Source organism: Lycorma delicatula, chromosome 12, assembly GCF_047948215.1.
Source record: "Lycorma delicatula isolate Av1 chromosome 12, ASM4794821v1, whole genome shotgun sequence".
NCBI lineage: Eukaryota > Metazoa > Arthropoda > Insecta > Hemiptera > Fulgoridae > Lycorma > Lycorma delicatula.
In genome coordinates, this window is record NC_134466.1 from 69147249 (window position 1) to 69170461 (window position 23213).

The 23213-nt window shown below is 32.3% G+C and overlaps 1 protein-coding gene and 1 long non-coding RNA gene across 5 annotated transcripts in view; one reads left to right on the forward strand and one right to left on the reverse strand.

The window, feature by feature from the left end:
* The window catches only part of LOC142333417 (uncharacterized), a 32221-nt gene extending 30323 nt beyond the window's left edge, over nucleotides 1-1898 (reverse strand). Inside the window, exon 1 of the mRNA XM_075380477.1 lies at nucleotides 1737-1898. The gene's annotated coding sequence lies outside the window, so the exon portion shown is untranslated. The remainder of the gene's footprint in view (nucleotides 1-1736) is intronic.
* LOC142333421 (uncharacterized) overlaps nucleotides 1820-23213 on the forward strand; it is a 65346-nt gene continuing 43952 nt past the window's right edge. For all 4 annotated transcript variants that reach the window (XR_012758602.1, XR_012758601.1, XR_012758600.1 and 1 more), the window contains exon 1: nucleotides 1820-2257. This is a non-coding gene — a long non-coding RNA (uncharacterized LOC142333421). The remainder of the gene's footprint in view (nucleotides 2258-23213) is intronic.

Here is a 23213-nt window from a genome sequence, read left to right on the forward strand (position 1 = left end):
TATAATTACGTATAAATTCTAAAAAAAAAATTATCTTTTGCCGTATTAAAATTTGATTATTAAAAAAAAATAATAATAAAAGCCATACAAACAGACATGAAACCTCAAGAATATTGAGGTGCAAGAATTTCACCATTTTATAGTTGAGAATCCGAAGCGCAATATTACTGCGGGTCAGAAATATTGTTTGTTTTAATATATAAAAACAAGAACATATCGATTTATTAAAATTTTTGTTAATTATTCATTTATTAAAGAGAAAATATTGATTTATAAATTGTTTTTAAATATTTAACAATTAAAAAATATATATATATATTTACGTCGTGGTAAACAATAAACAGTCGGGACATTTTGAGTAATTATATTTTGCCAAAGTAATAAACTAAATGTTACGTTAAGAACTGCGGTAAGAGATTCTTTTAAAATGTAAAGAATTCCGCGAGAAACATAAAACTATATTATTTTCTTCATGCAGTTAATGAACAAGTTAAATTTATTTAGATTTTTCTTTTTATGAAAAATTAGTATAATTCAACATTTCCTCGTAAAATTATGTATAAGTATATAAAATTATGTAAATAAATATTTATTTATATATATATATAATAATTGATAGAAGATTAAAGACAGGACACACTACAAGTTTGAAAATCTCTCCGATCAATATTTTAATAAAATTTCAAACAATTTTTGATTTCCTCTGGTTACTTGATAAAGAATTACCGGTAAATGCTATATATATATATATATATATATATATATATATATATATATATATATATATATAAATATATGTGTAAAGTTTAGTTATTAATTTTGTTTTTATATTATAAATATAATTTTTAAAAATAAATATGAATTATGTATGTACATATGTTATTATTACAGTAGTAGATTTTGTATTTAATATATTTTTATGTAATGCACACACGATGATTTCATTTGATGTAATAAAAGTGTAATAAATTTGTAAAAAGTTTTTTTAAAAGTATCGATCTCGAAGAAGTAATATGTAACTTTTAATCCCGAATTTTTTTTGTGAATTTTTAACGAAAAAAAAACATTTGTAACTATTGTCCGATTAGTTAATCAAATTCTATTTAATTATACAGGTAGTTAATAGTAGTAATAAAAGTAGTTAATAGCCGTAAATTATTATTTTTTTTAATTTTAAAATTTAAAAAGAAATGTAAAAGCTGGACGTAAAATAACACTACGGAATACGATCGAAAAAGATAACAAAAAAAAAAAAACGTAAATGACTATGAACGGTAAACAATTATTAGGAAAATAAAATTATTAAATTTTTTTTTAAATTTTCTATACGATCGAACGGGTAAGCTATTTAATACGTCTCGATCTTTTGCTTTACTATTTCTTTCTGACGGCTCAGTATTAGTTTTCAAAAGCGTTTATTTAGGTTTATTAAATGTTATTAGAGAAGTTAATGAAGTTAAAAGTTAGTATAAATAGATGAAAATTAAAATCATTATTATTACGGTTAACAATTATTATTACTTGTAATTATTATCGTTATTAAAACGATAATTAATGACAACAATGAATATATACGGTCGCTGTTAAATTGGTAATAAAAAAGCCAGCGAATTTATCCTCCTCCTGCAATAATAATAATAATAATAATAATCTACGATATAGAGTCATCTCATCTGTTAAATTGTTTATGATTAAATAATAATCAACGAAAACGTTCTCCTTAATCAAATTCTCACCGAGTTCAGTTAAGTCCAATTCTGTTCAATAGACTGAAATTAAGACAATTGTTGAAGCCAGCGCGCGTTTATAGAACCACCGATAACGTAGTCAGTCCGCACCGTACACTGTTACTGGTCACCGCTAAAACCGGCGAGTAATCTTCTATAAACATATTTTCAACGCCGCGATATTATGTGACATGTATCCCTACTACCGCTGTATTTATTTATTATATGTTTGAGGTTTTTTTTTCACGAACAATAGAGCGGAGCGTACGTAACGCGCAACCCTCGTCGTTACATATTCGACCAATAGTATTAAAGGGTGGGGCGAGTTGTAACCAATCGTATACGAACGCGCTGTGTTGTTGTTTTTACATCTCTCCGCCACGGCCGGCAACGTTCAAAAAAATTAGGCGGTGAATAAATTACCGAAGTGCGTAAAACTTTTTTTTTTTTTTTTATTATTGTTTTAATACGTATTTATATTTAATTATTAAAATGTTTAAATAAGTGTTCAAATATAAATATCGTTTCGGGTAAGTGGATTTTTGTTTTTAAATATTTCATAATTACTAGTTAGGTTTTGATTTTTAAAGCGACATTTTATTTTTTTTTCGCACTTAATTTGAAAAATTAAGTGCAAATTTTATTATTTTATTTTATTTCATAACCGAATCGTATTATCAAATAAAATTAAATCGGTTTATTGTTAAACTTTAGATATTTAAATATTAAGCGTATGTATTAACTAAGTATCTAACATTCGATTAAATGAGAAATACTTCTTTACGTACTTAAAAAAAATCGTTGGCTGTTATTTTGTTTTATACCGTAAAGATATTATGAATGAAGGAACTTCTTATTAAATAAATAATTTTGTTGTCCGAAATATTATGAAATGTCAACTTCCATCTGTACAGTGATGTGCAGGACAAACCAAAATTCCTCTGTTTAATCAATTAAAAATAAATTAACATACTTTATAGTATTTACTCGTAATTAAAAAATTAAGTTTTAAACAGGTACGATTACTTTTAGAGATTTTACTGAAATTATTCATTCATCGTAAAAAAAAATTATAAAAATGATTGAAAATGAGGATATTTTAAATTACAAAAATTGGTGGCCATTTTATTATTAAAAAAAACCGTTAACAAATTATCTTTTGTTTTATTTTTGTCTACTTTATCACTGAATTTCACCTTCCCCCCTCTCCTTACACGAGAATTAATCCGTATAATTGATTATTTCTTCGAATTAATTTCCGGTTTCCAAAACATCAATGATTCATCATTATTGAATTGTTACATCGCTCTCAAATTGTTTTAAAATTTTTACGTACAAATTAAAAAATAAAAGGAATCCGGCTACACGGCTGTCTTATTTCTTTTCGTATTGAAATTTGCTTTTTACTAATTTTCTAGATTTATCATATTCAGTTGATTTCTTTTTTATTGAGATGACGGGCATCGACTGCTTTGGTCATTTTACCCTAAGAGATTGAAAATTTATAGCGTATGAAAACTGCCATGCCTGACCGGGATTTGAACCCGGACCTTCGGATTGAAAATAAAACAAACAGCTTTACTTTGTGTACATTTAAATCATACTTTTTCTTAAATTTTGAAATGTCAATTTTACGAAACGTAATATTTTTTAAACATCTACAAACGCCCTGTAAATAACTTTTTGTTTCTCTCAATTTGTGTTTAAACATTTTAGAGCTAAAATTATTCTCGTGTTACCTTTCTATTGTAATTAAATCCTTTTAAAAATTTTATCCGTTTATCTCTACTGAATGTACTTGAGATGACAAAAATATTTCCTATTGTTTGACGATCACGACGAATTCAACACTGTAAATTAACTAGTTTTCTAATAAATATAACGACACAATTATAGGTTTTTTTTTATATAAAAAAATAAATAAATAAAATGGGTGTAGGAAAAAAGCAGTCGACTTACATTCTCTACTCCTAATGTGTACGTTGCATTTTTTAATTAGTGAACAGTAAGCAACTCGGGGAGGGGTTGCTTACACAGTCTGTTAAAAATTACACCACATTTACATGTCACACATACTCATATCATCATCGTCTTATCGGGCCGTGCCCCCACGTGGTCTGTAACACTATATGTATGACATTTCAACGAGGTGTAGTTTTGAACAGACTCAAGCCGACCATTCCTGAGCTGTGTGATTAATTGAATCCCGACCGTCAAAGCGCACCGGTATCCACCATCTAATATTTTTTTTAGCCTCCGGTAACTACCGTTTAGATAATTCTTCAGAGGATGAATGAGGATGATATGTACGAGTGTAAATGAAGTGTAGTCTTGTACTTTCTCAGTTCGACCGTTCCTGAGATGTGTGGTTAATTGAAACCCAACCGCCAAATAACACCGGTATCCACGATCTAGTATTTAAATCCGTGTAAAAATAACCGACTTTACTAGGACTTGAACGCTGGAACTCTCGACTTCCAAATCAACTGATTTGGAAAAGACGCGTTCACCACTAGACCAACGGGTACCATCGAGTATTTTAATCGGTATAAAAGTAACTTGACTTTAGTTGAATTTGAACCTTCGACTTCGAATGATAATTTGTTTTTTAATTTTTCTTCAAAGTTAAACTTTAAAGTCGATGTTGACGATCTAATAAAAATAGTTTTCAATAGCTTTCTTATTACATTCGACTATCTATAATTAATTAGTTAATTTGGCATCGAAATTTAAAGAATTCACATCGAAACAAGACTTGAATTCCCTAGCGGAACGATAGCCTATTAGCAGCCTCCATTCTCAAAATCACGAGCTCGATTCCAGGTCGACCACGGGACTTTTCATACGTTGCATTTCATATTCCCGTACAAAAATGTCCAAATTACGTGGTAAATTAAAAAAAAAAAGGCTTGGAAAGTATTTTTCAATTTACTTTATTAATTTATTTTATTTTTTGTGTTTTTTACTTAAAATATGAATAGAATTATAAAAAATGCTGCTGATGCGGAAAACAGTTGTTTGCAAGAAAAGAAAAAGGGGGAAACCTCGATTTTAGTAAAACAAATATTTAAAGTAAATAGGGAAAAATCCCAAGAGCTTTCTATAATGCGAAAATAATTATTTATTTTATTTAATAATTAACCTATATTTTCCTAATAATTTTAATTTGAAAAAATACGTATGTTACAATGCAGTAATTCGATATTAAGCGACGAGGGCAACAAAAACAACATGTCTCTTTAAATCATCACTGGGCGATTCGACAGAAGAACTTCTGATATAAAATTGAAACATTCCGCGATCAGTTACATAAATTTCCTGACTATAATATAAAGAAGTGATAAATTGTATTTTGAAATTTTTTTTTTACCGAACTTCACAAATACCTAGATATGACTCCCTATAATTAAGCATCTGCTTTTTTGCCCTCAAGATACCGGCAGGAAATTTCAGTGGTATTATATATATAGAGGGCACGGTGACTAATTTCAAATATTTTTTGTTATTTAGTGCTGAGATTTAAGGCGATTTAGGAGTCAACCACGTGAGGGCGTGCACATACAAGGATTTTTTTTAACGAAAACTTTTACAATGGCGTCATTTTGAGAACCCTAGATTAAAAAAATGAATAATCTTAGACGTAATTTTTCTGACAGAAAGGATATTTTTCATCCGTTATACACAAATCTTACCAAATTTCTGCTATTGGTGTATGTGTATTTCCGTCATTAAAATAATTAAAAAAACGTTCACGTAAATATAGGTGTGGATACACTTTGTTTTCAAATTACGAGCAGCGATAAATTTCTGCTCCAGAAATTAAATAATGCTGTACTAAAACTCTACGGACGCAAATTATTGAACAAAATTACTTTGCTTTTAATGCAGTCTTACGTGAAAATGAAAAAATGAGTCCGAAAACTATCTCCAATAGTTTTGGAGCTAGTTTTCGGACTCAAAATTGTGGAGTCGAAAAGCACGCTTTTTTAGGTTTGAATTTACTTTTTTAAATTGTTAATAAAAAAAAAATTAAGATAACATTTTGTAGAGATTTTAATTGTGATAAAATTAATGAGAATCTTTGAACGTGCATTAATGTTTTCGCGTCCTCGTACAAAGAAACCCAAGGGATTCAAATCTCGTGATAAGGCCGGTCACGTTCCTGGTTCTCCTCGGACAATCCATTTATTTCGAAATATTTCATCGACATGTTGAGTTATGCGACGATAAAAATAAGTCAGCGCTTGTTCCGGACTATTTGAAATGAAATAATTGAATCAAATAGTTATCGATATATCGTATCGGCATGCAAATTCTTAAACGAGAAAAAAATCGAATGTAACTTTAAAACGGTTTTCGTTTTGTTAATTATTTAGTTTAGGTACCTCACCCTGAAATCACAAAAACATATCAAATTCATTCAAAATTAATATTTATTCATTTAATGATGTATTTTGGGTGTCGGAAAATAGAAAATTATTAAGAATTTACAAAGCGATACAAATAACACGTAACACAATGAAAATCGAAAAAAAATACTTATATCATAGTAAATCATTATATTTAACAATTTTTTTGTCTTCAGTCATTTGACTGGTTTGATGCAGCTCTCCCAGATTCCATATCTAGTACTGGTTGTTTCATTTCTGTATACACCCTACATCCTACATCCCTAACTTTGTTTTACATATTCCAAACGTTGCCGGCTTGTACAATTTTTCCTTCTACCTGTCTGTCCAATATTAAAGCGACTATTCCAGGATGCCTTAATATGTGGCCTATAAGTCTGTCTCTTCTTTTAACAATATTTTTCCAAATGCTCCTTTCTTCATCGATTTGCCGTAACACCTCTTCATTTGTCACTTTATCTACCCGTCTGATTTTTAACATTTTCCTATAGCACCGCATTTCAAAAGCTTCTAATATTTTCTTCTCAGGTACTTCGATAGTTCAAGTTTCACTTCCATATAAAACTACGCTCCAAACATATACTTTCAAAAATTTTTTCCTAATGTTTAAATTAATTTTTCATGTAAACAAATTATATTTCTGACTGAAGGCTCGTTTCGCCTGTGCTATTCGGCATTTTATATCGCTTCTGCTTCGTCCATATTTAGTAATTCTACTTCCTAAATAACAAAATCCTTCTACCTCCGTAATCTTTTCTCCTCCTATTTTCACATTCAGTGGTCCATCTTCGTTATTTCTACTACATTTCATTACTTTCGTTTTGTTCTTGTTTATTTTCATGCGTTAGTTCTTGCGTAGAACTTCATCCATGCCGTTCATTGTTCCTTCTAAATCTTTTTAACTCTCTACTAGAATTATTGTATCATCAGCAAATCGTAGCATCTTTATCTTTTCACCTTGAACTGTTACTCCGGATCTTAATTTGTTCTTTAACATTATATTTAAAGATATAAACAAGAAAATAAATAATATAATCTAACCAAACTTATCCTACGGTCGCTTCGCTCGCTAACCTTGAATCAACAGTAATGTTTTGATTATTTAAGTAACAAATAATTAATTAGGTTAGGTTCAGCACTTGATGATTGCGGTTGCGTTTTTCTCGTTCCGAGTATTTGTGGTTATTATTGCAGTTTTGTTAATAGTTCTGTTACTTTTTCTTTTTGTTGTTCGTTTTTAGTTGTTTAGTGATTTTTTTAGTAGTTCTATTGCGGTTTTGTTGAATTTTCGTTTTTTTTTATTTGTATCACTATGTAAATTTTTATTAATTTTCTATTTTCCGACACCCAAAATACATCATTAAATGAATAAATGTTAATTTTGAATGAATTTTATATGGTTTTTTTTTGTGATTTTGGGGTGAGGCAACTCAATTTCAACTATATAATTCTACCTTTGTTTTTACTAATATACGAATTGTAAACATTTATGTTATATTAAAATAAAAAATTCCTTTTTTTTTAAAGTTCTCGCACTTAACGTTAAAAGATAGTACTGTAAAGACCAAATTAAAAAGGGTTTACTAAATGAGATAATCTAACGCTAACTTAATAAAAGTCAAAATTTAAGTCTGATAAAAGCGTTATTTTTAACTAATGAGTACTGTTTTTTTAGAGTACTTAAATGACTTTAAATATTATTTCTTTGTTAAAAACCTGATAGGTGTGCAAGAATAAAACGCTGTTCGTTTGTCGGCCTAATTTTTTTAAACTGAGGTTTTAACTCGTTTTTTCAAGTTTCGGGAAAAAATACTTTAGTAGAATTTCGTATACGCGTTCCGATACTTAGCCGTGACGATAAAAAAAAAAAAAACAAAAAATATCTTCAAATCGTCTGTGTAACCGATATAATTTTTCATTTAAAAGATTTTCCACCAAAGTTATGAGGACAAACGGAACCGCTAAAATACTGCCTGTACAAAATAAAAGAAGAATAGAAGAAACCCGTTTTGGTGAATAAAAGGAGAAACCCGGCTCGTTTTGGTGAAACGTAAAACGTTTAAAAAACTTATTTTTTAAGTTTTAGGTTTAAAAATTATTTCGCTATCGAATATAAGTTGTAGAATTACAAATTACTTTGTCTTAAATGTTTTTCGGTTTACGAAATAATAGTAGTGAGCTACAATAAAAAGCAGTAATATATTATTAGACGAAATTTAGAAAGCTTACTTGACGCGCAAGGCGGGAACAAAATTGTTGGATCGGCGACTCGATTTCACGACACACTACCCCCTCCACTCTTACACTATACTGTTGCGGAAAGTTGAAGAGTGCCGTACATTCCAGGAAGAATTGTTGCGCATCTATGTGCTGCGTATGTTTTGTAGATTTTGACGAGTAATCCAAGTATTTAACTGCATCCTTCCGTCGCATTCAAAATTCTTTATTACGTATCGTGAACCGCTGTCAAAGGTGAAACCACTACTTTAAACATAAAAGTAGAAATTTGTATAACTTAATTTTGTTTAACGTAGAATATGTTATTACGAAATATTAAAATAACAATAACAAAAATTCTTTAATTTGATTTTTACATCTTCATGCGAATATTTTCTGTTGTTTTACGAAAAACAAATTTACGGGAACCGAAATAATTTACACAATTTTTAGTATTAATTCGGTCAATATGCCGCATAAATAAAAGGTTAAGACGCGAATTTCCTCTTGTATTCGATTTTAACGAATCGATTATGTCAATTACTAGCTCCCTGTCGCAGCTTCGCCCGCGCTGTATGGTTACTTGCGTTTTCAATATCTTTTTATTTTATGTTTACTAGTCAAATAACTGAAGGTAGGTGTAGCCAGTTAAACCGACCGGGTTGGTCTAGTGGTGAACGCGTCTTCCCAAATCATCTGATTTGGAAGTCGAGAGTACCAGCGATCAAGTCCTAGTAAAGTCAATTATTTTTATACGGATTTGAATACTAGATCGTGGATACCGGTGTTTTTTAGCGGTTGAGTTTCAATTAACCACACATCTCAGGAACGGTTGAATTGAGACTGTACAACACTACACTTCATTCATTTCTTCCTGTAAAGTAATACCTGAACGGTAATTCCCAGGGGCTAAACAGAAAAAATGATAAGAAAAAGTGCAGCCAGTCAAACAAACAGTAACGGTGGCAATAGTTGTGTTGGTTGAACCACAGCGTCGTACGCTTTCGCACCCCTTAAAAAAATCCGTGAATGGTTTTTAAATAGTTATCTGAAGAGTATTTGCAAGCTCAAATCTATTGAAATCTCGTTTAGTTTATTCGGGATCGGGTAAATTTACAATAGTTCAAATTTTTTTTTTACCTTTCTTCACCCCCTTTCAAGGTCGAATTTCATAAAATCTGGAAATCTGTTTATTCACGTGATTTCACTCGCCAAAAATCAGGTTGATTTCTTCATTTGTTACAAAGAAATTAAAAATATAGCAGGGATGCAAAAGAAAATATCATTTTAATCCTTGAAAGTCGAAATTTCAAAAAAATTTAGAATTTTTTTTTTAGATATTCACATGATTACACGCACAAAATCAAGTTGATATCTTCATTTGTTACCGAGAAGTTAAACTTTACTGTCGCTTCATTTTACCTTTTTAAACTTGGGATTTCAAAAAAATCCTTTCTTAGTGTACAGTTACAATGTAAGAAGAAAATGTATACAGATTTTCATAAATTTATCTTCACTAGTTTTTCTTGGCGTTGATTATGAATCGTTCACTATATGTTGTCCTCAATTTCAATAAGACCTCTATTGAAAATATATCTTGGGAGCGGCTCGCTGTAACGGCATGAGAATTTAACGGCTCGCCGATTAGTGGCCCGAATGAGAAGTGCAGCACTGTAACGGATTAGTTTTTATTTACACGTTTTAAAAATAATTTTTGATTTTTAGATAAAATTTTTGAATAACCTTGATTTGTCAGATCGAGAGTGTACCTGAAGCGTGCAAAAGTTAGCCTTCAACCTCCCGTTTGAATTTTGAAAATCGGACGATTGTTTGCAGAGATATTATAAGAACACTCCATTGCGCCTCCCAAAACAGCGCACCAGGAGCACCTCGTTTGTTACAGGTTGGTAACAAATGAAGATCGGTTTAGCCTCCCACAAGGTGCTTGAATACGTCATCACTCTAGCCTCACCGCAGTTCCCACGAGATGGCTATTATTGTTAAATAGAATTCTTTAAATTTGTTTAATATTATTTCTTTTACGTAAATTTTATTTTATTTTTTTCGTAATATTATTCATTCGAATCGTTCAGTTCAAGCCCAGCTCACACAATAAGAGACTCGCAGTTCATTAATTCAATTCATTAAAGTTCGTGCTTTAATCGGCAAATGTCTAAAAATTTGTTTGCTATTGATCGAGTATTTTTTTTTGTTTATCCCGAAAAAACAACCCCTGTTTCTCTTTACATAATAATATAGATAATCGGAATTGTACCCATAAAATTAATAGAACGTTAAATTTTATTTTTTTTGCACCAAAATTAAAATCGTCGTTTAAAATTATCCTATACCCTAGTCATCGAAATTCAGCCCGAAAAAGCTCAATACCACCTAATGCATTATTTGATGGTATATAAACTATAAAAATTAGTACTTCTTTTTCTGCTTCAATTTTAGTTTCTGTTGTGCAGATATCCCCGCATCCTTTACTTACGGCCAGATTCTTCTCCGACTGTAGACTTCCTAGTCGAATGTAATAAGGATGTACGTTACGGAAACGGCGTACTTTTTCTTCCATTATCTCTTTTGAATCGTGTCTCTCGCTCTTCTATGTTTGTTTTGTTAATTTCATCCGTGTCTTTCTCATTTACAGAATATTCATTAATACGATGACGAGAGATAAACTATAAACCCCGGAAGTCTTACGATTCCGCCCGAACAAGTTAATCTTTCTGGACTGGAACCCGTCTGGCGTCTTCTCTTATTCCAGCACGGTATAGGCGATTCACCTGTTCCGGTTTCAAAGGGTTACCGGCGCCTTCGTCCCGCACTTCTTTTGCCTTTCGGTCGATAGTGTATTATTTCCTTGGGGAATCTTCCCTCTACCATCCTATTAATGGTCTTTCCACCTCTCCCTGTTCTCTACTATCGTATCGGACAAGGGTAGAATATTTAACTCTCTTCTGATATCCTCGTTCCTAAATCTATCTTGTCTAGTGCACCCCTTTACCGAACCCAGGTATCTCGTTTCCACCGCCTGAATTTTACTGAGCTGTCTGATAAGACCCAACTCTGTGAGCCGTGCTACAGAGTCGGAACAGCCATCGCTTTATAAAACTTTATTTGAGTCTCATTCAGCACCTTCCTGTGCAGTGTTCTCCTTATTCCACAAATGGCTTGAAATCTAGAGATCTTCTTATCGTAATCTATCGTTCTCGTAAGTAATATCACAGCCTTGGTAATTAAAAACACACCTGTTCAAGAATCTTATCTCCTAGAATGATTTTTGATCTAACAGGAAACTTTCCCGGAAATGCCGTGACGTTTGCCTTTGTCAGGGATATCTTCATGTTATATTGAAAGATTAAACCGTTCAGATAGAACACAGCCCTCTGCAAATCATCTTACCTTCTTTTAAGGATTATCTGATCGTCCGCAAATAAGATGTTATTGATGGATACATCAGGGTTTATTAGTATACCTTGGCTCACCTGAGCCCGCCTGGCGTAAAAATTTTAAATCGCCGCAAAACTTAACTTGTCATATGTCAGCCGTTTATTAACGAAATCGATTGTTTGTTTTGTTTTAAACCTGATTTCTCGAACACGAAAATGATTTAGACATTTGCTCGATTCATCAAACTCTTATTTGAATGTTAAATCAAATGAGCTTGTTTTCTGTGAGATATAAATTTAGGCCTGTTACCAAATAGCGTTCTTTAAGAAATAGAAAAGTCTTATGTAAGATATATTTTTTATATATGTATATATACAGGTGTCCCAGGAGGATTTTGCTAAACTTCGTAAGCATATTTCTGTCATTAAGTTAATGAAACAAGTTCATCACGAGTCCGAAAACACTTAGTTAGCGAGTTACGGCTAGTGAACGATTTCGTCCAGATTTCTGCTCTTCCGCTGAAATGAAGCCCTACTAAAATTCTGGGAAAGTAAATTAAGGGGCGAATTTTTCGGTTTATTATGGTTTTTCAATTTAAAAACTAAACAAAAAATGGGTCCAAGAACTGCATCACCATTATTCTCTACGAAATAGAGTGTAATAAACAAAACGATTTGCTTAAGAACACAGTTTTTTTTAGCTTTGCGTAAAATAATTTTGTTAAATTGTCAATAAACAACTAAAACTTTTTGGTTTAACTGATAGAGAATTTAATTCTGAGAAAATCGATGTAAATTACCTTTTTCCTGTTTAGCCTCCGGGAATTACCGTTCAGGTATTACTTGAGAGGATGAATGAGGATGATATGTATGAGTGTAAATGAAGTGTTCAGTCTCAGTTCGACCATTCCTGAGATGCGTGGTTAATTAAAACCCAACCACCAAAGAACACAGGTATCCACGATCTAGTATTCAAATCCGTATAAAAGTTAGTGTCTTTACTAGGAGTTGAACGCTGGAACTCTCGACTTCCAAATCAGCTGATTTGGGAAGACGCGTTCACCGCTAGACCACCCCAGTGGGTCGATGTAAATTATCTACCGACCCGTATTCCACGATAGGAATTTAGTTGTACTTTCTTGTGAAACGATTACAGAAATATTACGCTAATTCGTATTTTTCTGACTGCATAATTATGATGTTATTTCTTAATTATTAATACTTAAATTACCCACTAGGGGCTCTGTAATGCTGTACAGTATTAGTAGTCTGTGTTTAATGTCCCAGAGAGGAAAGCTCGTTCTACAGACAAAATTTTTCAAAGATTGTTCTGGTTATGATTCAGAATCTTGCTTCAGTGTATTTTTTATTGAGAAGTTAATTTTCAGTATAAAATTTGTGATTTATGTGTGTTTAATTATTTGATTTGCATCGATTTTAAAAGCTATTGAAAATAATTAGCGAGTAAGTTGTTCTCTAATAAAAGAGAAATGCCGTATAATTTTAGAGATCAGGAATATACCGACATTCATTTCACATACGGTTTTTGTATCGGCATTGCTGCACAAGCCGTTGAAGAATATCATCGGAGATTTCCCGATCGAAGCGTTCCATTTTCAACGATAGACTCGCAGGTAACGGTTACCTGAACGTTTTTCAAAATGAACTGTCATTACGTTTAGAGAATGATATATATTTAAGAACTGATATATATTTTCAACACGATGGCGTACCAGCTCATTTTTACGGTCCTTTTCTTCATTATCTGAATGAGACATTTCTTAACCGCTGGATCGATCGAGGTGAACCTCAGCTATGGCCGGCTAGATCATCTGATATGAATCCATTGAATTTCTTTTTTCGGGGATATATGAAAGTGTTAGTGTACGAACAAAAATCAAAAAATGTAAATTTTTACAAAGAATCATGTGGGCCACTGGAAAAAAATGACGCAATAATGCTGGAAGATGCTATCCATCAGTACCTCTACGTGTTGAAATGTATTTTCAGGTTAGTGACGGAATCCACCGGGTTGGTCTAGTGGTGAACGCGTCTTCCCAAATCAGCTGATTTGGAAGTCGAGAGTTCCATCGTTCTAATCCTATTAAAGTCAGTTATTTTTACACGGATTTGAATACTAGATCGTGGATACAGGTGTTCTTTGGCGGTTGCGTTTCAATTAACCACACATCTCAGGAATGGTCGAACTGAGACTATACAAGACTACACTTTATTTACACTCGTACGTATCATCCTCTGAAGTATTATCTAAAAGGTAATTACTGGAGGCTAAACAGGAAAAAGAAAGAAAAGGTTAATGACTTACATTTTAAACAGTTGATGTAATGTAAGAATAAATTATGCTATTTTATTTGATTTTACAAATTTAGCTTGTTTTTACAATTTCATCCAGTTGTAAAAAACTGTTCGTTTTAGTTGAAAATTCAGTATTTTCCATATTGGTACAAGTTGTTCTACATTAAAGAATATATTATTATCTTATACCGTTATTTTTTTTTTTTATTGACTTTATTTATATCAGTTGACGATTTAACAAAGTTATTTTATGCCAAAGCTAACAAACTGTGTCTTTTTGTTTATTACACCCTATTCCGAAGAAAATAATGTTGATACAGTTCTTGGATCCATTTTTAAAAATTGTTCAGGTCAAAAACTATAAAACACTTAATTCGCCCCTTAATTTATCTTCCCAGAATTTCAGTAAGGCTACATTTCGCGAACGAGCTGAAATCGGGGTGAAATCTTTCACTAGCCGCAACTCGCTAACGAAGTGTATTCATACCCGTCTTTATAGAACTTGTTTCATTATTTTAATGAGAGAAATGCGCCTATAAAGTTTACCAGAATCCTCCCGGGACAATCTGTATATAACGGGAAAGTCATAGAGGACTTCACGACTTTAAAACCGTATAAAAATTTATTTAGATAACGTACAGATTCGGTTGAGGTCTCATTTCATAGCAAAACGCATCAAGTTTTGATTCACGCAATTCATTAGTACCGAATTCAGCCACCAGTGTTGTCAAAAGTGGATACATTTACGCGGAACGTGCTCGCCGTGTGTTTTGGTTTCACGATTTGCAGTTCAACATAATACAAAACCTTCGTTGGGATAAGTTGTTTTGTTAAACATAAAAATCACCAGGACACCCACGCGTCCCTGAAGCTGCTGTTGAACAGCTCAGAGAAGGCTTAGTACGTAGTCCGAAAAATCAATTCGATGTGCGTCACGTGAAACACGGATTTCACAGACTGGCGCGTATTACGTAAACGATTATACTTGAAGCCGTACAAACTAACCACGGTCAACGAATCAGACAAAGTTGTTCGGCTGCAAGTTTGTATGGAAATGATGAATAGAATTGCAGACGATACGTTTTTAGATAATGCAATTTTAACTGCCGAGTCGACGTTTCACATCGGTGGCAAGGTTACTGCCGAATACGGGGTAGCGAAAACCCTCGTGAAACTTTGTAGCACATTAACTTTGTGTCCTGATTGAAAGTATCACACACGTATGTTTGAGAAAATTTCAAATTTTCGTTTGGTTTTTATTTCGATGGAATCAGTTTCCTCTCTGGATTGGCTGACCAGGTTGGTTTTTGAAATTTTTTACATTTAAAATTATCCTAAAGGTATCAACCATTCCGGTAGGAAATTTTTAGTTTCTAGAGGGCTTAGAACAGCCTAATAATTCCTCATGCGTTTTCCTATTTTTTGTTTGACGTACACACTCTCAGAAATATATCTGTTATTTTATTAATTTTTTAATTAAATAACTTTTCTTATAGGATTATACGAATAAAATATTTTGATCGTTGTTAGTAAGTAGTATTTTGATATTTAAGATTGTAATGTAAATGAATTCCTGTAATGTTAATATTTGTTTAATCGTAATAGAGGAAAAAAAATCTGACTCAAAGTTTAGTCTTGGATAGGGCAAGGTATAACGGTTTTAGCTACGACACGGTTATCTGAAATCGTATTCGAAGAAATGAGGCGTGATCTGTTTTCAGAATATAGAGCTTAAGAGTTTACCTGAATTAAATTTAACGGATTAAATTTGTATAACAAATTTTAAAATAATATTTCAATCCGTTTTTCGATGTAAGAATTTCCCCAGACTGATAAACAAAAACAAGGAGCATTTTCAGATATACGTTTTTGTCACTTTTTGCTTATTTTAGTGCGTAATCACTTCCTGTTGTACCACGGATAGCGTAAGAAAACAGAAAATGTTTAAAAAAATATATAAAATTAATTTTTAATGCTTAGCGAGCGCGCACACACACACACACACACACACACATATATATATATATATATATATATATATATATATATATATATATATATATATATATCTTTAAAGAAAAGGTGTCGGTCTAATTAAAATGAAAATTATTATTTAATCTAAATCGTCCGTCGATTGTAGAGTACATCTACGATAGGGTTTGAAACACTCTATCTTTCCTTCATTCATACATATATAAAAGGAAACAAATAGTAAATTAGCGCACTCGAATAATACCGCTACGTGTGTTTCCCATATGTTTTTAGCCGCGTGCCGTGAGACCCGCATGCGTTACAAGGTAAGTAGGTAGAGGCGTACATCCACCGCTGTTGAACCGCTAGGGCGGATAACATAGCGTGGAACTCGAGCTAGACAGAGACAGAACGAGCAAGATTGAAATCTTCACGGACAATTACCCCGGTCGTATTGCCTCCCCGTATTTTTTTTTTAATCCTACGCACAACAGGGGTAGCGAAAGCGATGATGTGAGTTGAGGGTGAGATAGTATATCTAGTCGAACTCCAGTAGAGTGTGTAGATCGAAAGGGCGAGGTAATCCGACAAAACAGTACTTCATAATAACCTAAAGTTTTGACTTTACCCTCATCTCTTGCAATGAGTCATTTTTAAAGATGCTGGTACCGCTTCAATAAAAATACTTTATATTCATTTAAGCGATATAAATTTTCTTTAGCGTGTATTCTATTAAAGTAACAAATAATAATGAAAGATCTACATTCGGGTTTTCTCATTGTATTTTATTTTATTTTTTTAAAACATATCGTAAATATTTGCCTAAATGAAAAATTTCGGAAATATATATATATATATATATTATATTACATGTATGTATTAACGTGAAATACCGATACTTGGCAGGTGATATTCTACGGTGAATGTCGACACTTACAAAATACGCCGACAAAAGACCGAAATATTTTATTATTCAGACTTTCGCCGGTATATGCCGAAAACACAGATAACCTCCGGCGGGTTTGAAATTAAAAAAAAAAAATCATCCTATACCCACCTCTAAGGTAAATAGATTACGAGAAAGCCTCGTAAAAAAGAAAGTTCAGATTTAACTAATTTTGTCTAATAAACGTTAAATATACAAATTATATATGTTATTCTCCAACAGTGGAAGCGATTAATCAAATTGACCGCATTTATAAAAAGATTTAACAAATTTTCGGCATTTTATAAATTGAAAGGACCGTTAAGGGTATACGAATATGTTAACCGCATCGATGAACGATAACGATACAAATAGATGTTTTGCCCTTTATTCATTATTATTATTATTATTATTATTTTTATTTTTTTTTTTTGTAAAAATATTCGATTATCACCAACAGTGTACCCCGAATACGGTGAATTTGATTAAACGCCTCCAATGTTGGAGAATAACATATATTTAAGGTTAAATAGACGAGATTTGGGAGCGTAGGTTATGTTTGGCTTAAATTTAAACTTTCTTTTTTTTACGACGGTTTCTCGTAACTTACTTGTATTTAACTTAAAAGACTGGTATCGGGTGATTTTTTTTTTTTAATTTCTGGTTTTCGTTTCGACCCCCACCAAAACTTATATTTGAGTTTGTCGTTATATACTGGCGAAGGTCCAAGTAAGCAAATATTTCGATCTTTCACCGTCGTATTTGGTATATATCGACATTTACTGGAGAATATCGAAATCTGCCGATCTGCCAGATATCGGTCTTTCAGTAACATGTAAAAGTCGCAGTAGTAAGAAAATAAATTTAAATAACTTTTTTTGTCTTCAGTCATTTGACTGGTTTGATGCAGATCTCCGAAATTCCCTGTTTAGTACCGGTCGTTTCATTACATCCTACATCCCTAACAATTTGTTTTACATACTCCAAACGTTACCTGCGTGCACAATCTTTCCCGTCTACCTGTCCCTCCAAGATTATACCGAGTATTCCAGGATACCTTAAGATGTCGTCTATAATTCTTTTAGCTTTATTTTTCCAAATGCGTCTTTCTTCATCGATTTGCCGCAAAACCTCTTCATTTGTCGCTTTATCCATCCCCGTCTGATTTTTAACGTTCTCCTATAGCAAAAGTTTCTAATTTTTTCTTCTCAGGTACTCCGATTGTCCAAGTTTCACTTCCATATAACGCTACGCTACAAATATATACATTCTTCCTGATGTTTAAATTAATTTTTGATGTAAGAAAATTATATTTCTGATATCAAGTTTTGAATCCTTAATTTGGCGTCAAGTTAAAAAGATTCTTTATTTAAAGAAGAGTTCTTTTCTTTTTTTTTTTAATTTTTAGCTTTTGATTTTGAACTCAATTTTATCATTTTTATAATTTTAACCGGTTTAAAAAAAGAGTTCTCGTACAATTTTACCGTTCATTTATGTTCATCTGTTACATTTCATCGAATAGATTTTTTCGTTGTACAGTTTTAAGAGAAAGTTCTTTCGGTGGTATCGTTTAGGATATTTTGCGTAACTTTAAGTAAAAGATATTTAAATTAAAAAATTATATATATTAACGATTTGATAAGTTCAATATTTTTTTAATCGTTGTTTTGTATTGGATTTATAGAAAAATCCGATATTTTAAATTAATTTTTTGAATATTATTTTAATAAATCTTTTATATAATATTTTTATGCCATCTGAAAATAAAAGGAAAACATAATTTCTTTAAATTTGGTAAAATTTTAGGACAAAAAAGATAATTTACCCGTCCTTTTCAAAGAACGTATTTAAGCGCAGTGTCTTTTTCTTATATCTACTGCCTTCCTTTTCTTATCTGATAATAAACTCCGACACATCAAAGATACGGCGTTACAATGGGACTCTTCACGCAGAAAAAATTTACCGAGAGGAAGCGATCCTGTGCCGATTAGGATTAGGACATACCAGAGTTACTCACGGACACCTGATGTCAGCGGTAAACGCACTACTGTGTGTAAGATGCTACTGCCGCTTGTCTGTGCAACATCCTCGTGAACTGCATATGTTATGCGGCCATACGTCGTAAATTCAAATTACCGAGAGAAATGCGTCGCATCCTTGGAAATAATATGATGTACTACACCGGTTATTGTTATTTCTAAGAAGTATCGATATATAAAATTACGTTAACCAACTGTAAATTTTGATTTTATTTTGTAATTCGGTGTTGTATATTTTATCGTAATGTATTTCTTTTATTATTGTTGTTTAAATCCTATTATTAAATTAGTTTTCATCTTAGTTTTAACTTATTTTGTTAATATTTTAATATAAGAGAAGGGGCTTTTTTGTTACTTTTTTGACCCGGGCGATGATAACGCATGAGCTTTTTTCGCCCAAAAAAATAAGTTTTTCTTATCTTTAAAAAATCGCTGTAAAAACATAACACACATTCTTACATTCCGAAGAACCTTAATTCTAGTTGGGTTTTAACTCTTTACGCCTTTTATTTCATAATTCATGCTCTTTTATTTTATCAAGACGCATATATCCTCTCTTTGCATATTTTGCGAACGACGTTAATTTTTTAATTCGGAAATTTTACGTTTTAGTTAGCTTCTTCTTTTTCTGTTTAGTTCCCGGAACCGCTGTTAAGATGTTACTTCAGAGGATGAATGAGGATATATATCAATGTAAATGAAGTGTAGTCTTATATAGTTTCAGTTCGACCGCTCCTGAGACGTGTGGTTAATTGAAACCCGACCGCCAAAGAACACCGGTATCCACGATCTAGTATTCAAATCCGTATAAAAATAATTGACTTTACTAGGATTTGAATCTTAGAACTCTCGACTTCGAAATCGGCTGATTTGCGACGACGAGTTCACCACTAGACCAATCCGGTGGGTTTTTTAGTTGCTTAAGTATGTTTTAATATACGTTTTCTTTTGAATAATTAATAAAATAATGCTAATTTTAAAATAAATACTTTAAGATGCCAAACGTATAAAATAATAAAATTACAATTCAAAAGTTTTGATGAAAGTTATTTAAAAGTATGAATTCATTTGTATAAAACGTGATTTTATGTAGTCAATCGGATTAAAAAATATGTATTTTTTAAAATTATTATTATAAAATTATGGACAGAGTAAAATATTATTAATGTAAAAGAAAATATTTACAATAAATTATTGGAAAGACATTTAAAGTGGGTCGGTAATTGAATAAAAACGGCAAACGGAAGCATTATTTTCTTTCTCGTAAGCCGAAATATTATGTCGATTTAAACGAAAGCAGTTCTGTTCGGTTTGGTAGAGGTTATTTTTTTTTTCTTTTATAAGTGACAATTTTTTTTTAGCAACGTTTGCACATTTCTAAATATAAACAAACAATATAAAATTCTTAATTTATTGAATATCGGTCTTCACGATTTACGAGTATATATAAAGGCGCCTAACAGTGTTGATACAAGCTCATTTTTATGAACCGCAACAGGTATTTATATTATACAGAGTGAACAACAGAAAAGCAAACCCGTAACGTAACCGCTGCAGAATTGGTAGTTTATGTTGGAATTAAATTTTATTAATGATACGGATAACTTAAATAAGAAAAACATAAAATGTAATTTAAATGTTGCTTTCATTTACTTTATTGTTACAAAAGATGTTCAGAATGACCATCCTGGGCATCGATGCACTTTTTTGCTCGGCGGCATCATATTGTGAGTCGTTTGACGCAAAACGTTTTTGTCAATCGCGTTGATTTCTCGTCTGATGGTCACCTTCAGTTCATAAATATTGTGGGGATTAGATGAAAAACTCTCTCCTTTAACTAGACCCAAAGGAAAAAATCGCAAGTAGACAATTCTATCTGTCCACCAACGTTTTCGAGAAGCCAGTTGCAATAATCAAGTCGTTTCCGTCTGTCTGTCTCCTTCAGTTGTAACGCGGCATTGTTTCAATTTTAATTCGTAAAGAATTTTACGACAAGTTATGTTCTTAACTCCAGATTGTTGGGATAACTTAGGTAGTGATTTTTTTTGGACTGGCAGTAATTCTCCTTTCAATATCGTCAATGGCATGTGGGTCCTAACGGAAAGTTGCCTATTTCGTTTTGCATTTGAAACCTGTTTTACGCAATTTTTTAACTAAATCGTGTATGCTACTCTTCGCTAGGATACAAGCATTCGGAAATTTTACTACGAATACTTGATATGTTTCTTCAAACGATTCAGGACGAATATAGGTCTCAACTATTGCTGTCTGGACTGGATAAGGTATTTTACACAAACACTAAGTAAAGAAAAACTGCACTGCAACAAAAGTACACTAACCACCTGACAAACGGCAAAAACAATCAGTAGTAATATATACATCCACTAGTAGTATGAAAATCTTTCATAAATGGTGTTGGGTAGTGGTTTCCTTATTGGTTCGGTTTTATGTTGCTCACCCTGTATTTAAGGTGGATATATTTGTAGACAAAATTAATCGCTATTATGTAAAGAGGAAACGTTTGTGTGTGTTAGCAAAATCTCAAGAATCGCTAAACTAATCGGTGTCAAACTTTAACAGTGCAGAGTGCAGGCCTCCGTAACGCGAGTGGTAGGGTCTCGGTCTTTCATCTGAAGATCCCGGCTTCGAATCCCGGTCACGCTTGCCATTTCATCTCGTCCTCTAAAGCAATACCTAACTGTGGTTCCGGAGGCTAAAAAAACCAAATTTTAACAATAGCTTCATTATGTAATACGTAGTGCTATAGGCTATATTAAGATGAACAATTATTTATTAAAACGTGTAAATAAACAGTCTGTTACGGTGCTGCACCTCTCATTCGAACCACTAAATTCTGATGCTCCTTTTTGTGGCAAGACATTCCCAAAATATTTTCAATAGGTATATATATATATATATAAAGTTTTTTGTTTGCATCGCGCTAGAACCGACCTACCGATCGCTTTCAAATTTGGAGAATACATTCATGTTATCCCAGGGAATGTTTCAAGCCATGACCGAGGGCCTAGTTCACTTAGGGTTGAAGTTCTGAATTAAAGACTGTCATTAAAGAAAAAAAAAATAACCTTTGATTTCGTTTTATATCTGTCCCCCTTGTAACAGAAAGGTATGTCTACTTTAGTTACCGCAGTTACTATTATTCTACCACCGGGTTGGTCTAGTGGTGAACGCGTCTTCTCAAATCAGCTGATTTGGAAGCCGAGAGTTCCAGCGTTCATGTCTTAGTAAAGCCAGTTATTTTTACACGGATTTGAATACTAGATCGTGGATACCGGTGTTCTTTGACAGTTGGGTTTCAATTAACCACACATCTCAGGAATGCTAGAACTGAGACTGTACAAGACTACACTTCATTTACACTCATACGTATCATCCTCTCAAGTAATATCTGAATGGTAATTATCGGAGGTAAACAGGAAAAAGGAAAAGTTACTATTATATTATTCTGTCTTTTGTAATTTAGTTTCTTCTTCAGGTTTCTATGAAGCCCAATTGTGATTTATCATTATAATTCTCCTAACCGTCAGGATAACGGACAATGCAGAGATTCAAGGAGCTCCGCCCCCTGGGTAGACGGAAATAACGACCGAAGCGACCTCTGCGGGTGTCCAGGACGCCGGTCCCCTTGGCAACACGACGATAGCGAGCCGATCAATTTACTCGTATTTTAAAAATAAGTTCACCTGTTATGAATTTTTAAATAATCCGAATTTTTGTTTATTAATAATTTTCAACTTTATAACGTTACGCTGGTATTAAAGTTTCTTTCCACGGTTTCCCGTGATGTTTCCATCGGCGCAGTCGTAGCGTCTACCTTTTTATCTGAAAGGTTGTCGGTTCGATTCCCGGTCGTAGTTGACAATTTTTCACAAACTACAAAATTCATTTATCATAAAAATAAGCTGGCAAAGTATTGCACGATTTTTTGGGTGATTAATAATAAAAATTAAAAGAGTTAGAGCCAAAACACAGAATATTTATTTTTTAGATGCCGGGAATAAATTTAAAAAAAGTTTATCCAAAAGTATTCATATATAAATTAAAGCTTAACAAATTTTCGAAGTAAAAGTTTCTCTAAATCTATCACCCCGTTTGATAAAGGCTAAAATAAGAAAAATAAATTTTTTAAAAGCCTTTTCTGCATTTTAGGTCGGGGTTTATAATTTTAAAATTACTGTAGTCGTTTCTTATAT